This window comes from Babylonia areolata, chromosome 23 (genome assembly GCF_041734735.1).
Source record: "Babylonia areolata isolate BAREFJ2019XMU chromosome 23, ASM4173473v1, whole genome shotgun sequence".
Classification (NCBI taxonomy): domain Eukaryota; kingdom Metazoa; phylum Mollusca; class Gastropoda; order Neogastropoda; family Buccinidae; genus Babylonia; species Babylonia areolata.
The window spans coordinates 31,919,936-31,922,159 of NC_134898.1; positions in this window are offsets into that span (position 1 = coordinate 31,919,936).

Genomic DNA, 2,224 nt, shown 5'->3' on the forward strand with positions numbered 1-2,224 from the left:
CCGCGCCTTGCGAGTTCCGCCCCTCGCATATACCACACTGATGAAACATAGCTGTCAAAAAAACCAAACAAACACAAAAAACACACCTCAAAATATAACTTACATTGTGTGGCAATGTTTGGGATCCACCATCTGCTGAAGACCCGGTACATTGAGAAGCAGATGCTGAGGGGGATGTCAAATTTCCGGTATATTGAGAACAAGATGTCGATGCTCCATCATCATCTTTCGGCAGCTCCTTAGGGTCAGTGCCTTGTTTGGACTCTGGAGCCAGTGGAGCACTGATACTCTGTGAAACAACAACCATTGGAAAAATGTACACATTCGTTCATTCTTTCGCTTAACATCTATCCACATTTGTGATTTTAGACAAAAATCCATTATTCCCCCACCTTGCCCCCTACCCCACCCCACCCCACCCAAGCCTTAAATCATCACTACTTTCCCTGTTCCTCTCTCCTCAATTAGCTTTAAATATATATATATATATATATATATAAACGAAATAAAACAAACTAACTAGTCAACCAGTAGAATTACAACAAAGAGCCAATTGGGGTCACATGTACATGTGTATAATGAAAGGTTGGTCAAAATTAGCAGCATGTTTTACAAAGGAAATGATTAAGGATGCATGGACGTAGCAGCAGCACTAGGTTTCAAATGACGTGATATGAACACATAAAAAATAATATTCTTTTTTTTTAATTTCTTCAGCGCAGCAACCAAAATAATCCAAAACCGTTGCTGAATTAGTGCCTTAAATTTTCACGATAAACACACAAACAACATCAACAACAGGAAAGCTCAACATAGTGTTTGTGCTGAACGTTTTTCATCTTTCTCTCTTAATAACTCTGCCCAAACTGAAAGCTGTCACTGTATCAGGTGTTTGTTTTTTTTTATGCAAGCAGTTGTTTCAGTGTGTCTTCAGTTGAACTCCCAGTGGACGAAATGTGTCAGAAAGAAATAAGTTGTTGTTCTGTGTGTGGATAAAGGTTTAAACAAAAAAAAACACCTCTAAAAACTCTCTCTCTCTCTCTCTCTCTCTCTCTCTCTCCCTCAATATCTCTTTCTTTCTCTCATGTATAACCACTTGTTTTGTGTGTATTGAAATAAATATACATATAAAAAGATACAGACAGATAAGTAGACAGATAGATGAATGGATGGATAGATCTGGACAAATAGATAGATAGACAGATACACAGACAGATACAGATATATATAAATAGATTGATATATTGATAGATCGACAGATTTCAAAATACTTTATTTTCTAAATACATTTGTTTTTCTTCCAAGTTAGTTTGGGACAGGGGATGCAACTCTACCGCGCTGGGCTGCCCACCCGAGTCCGACCCTTAATTACGCAACACACTGGCCTTCAAATCAAATCAAATCAAAAACACTTTATTAATCCACATGGAAATTAAGTTGTGCAATCACAGGCTCATTGTAAACACTGGCATAAAATCATGCGCAACATAAGAAGAGATTAAAACTAGTCAAATAAGAATTCCCAATAGCTGACGATATACTAACCCACTCACACATACTCATGTTAAGACAATAGGGTATTGCACAACAATATTAACAAATGAAAACATCCAACAAAAAAAAAAGGGCATAAGATTACTAAAAATGACATGCGCGCACGCACGCACACACACCCACACACACATACACACACATGCACACATGCACACACACACACACACACACACACACACACACGTTAAGACCATAAGGTATTGTACAACAATACATAAATAAAAACATCAAGGGAATAAATCGTATATATAAGTAAAATGCACACACACACACACACACGCACACACACACACTCACACACACACAAACAACGTATGCATGCACATAACATATGTCACGCCAATAAGATTAGAACATTAACATTAAGATACATGAAATCCAAGTAAAATAAGAAAATATTTAAAAATCACTTCCGATCACACACACACACAAATGCTTGCTTGCCCGTGCTCACCCGCTCAGTCCCACATGCACGCATAATGTCTGCTCCCATACACTCGTCTGCTGGTGAAGTTCAGGTGTTGCTGTGGCGAGGGGGCTTGGGGGGTGGGAGGGTTCACTTAGTGTATTGGATGTTTTGATTGTGTGCGCGAATGGCTGTAGGAATAAATGAATTAATGTATCGAGATGTTCTTGCGCGTGGAGCTCTAAACCTACCACTTATGTCTGA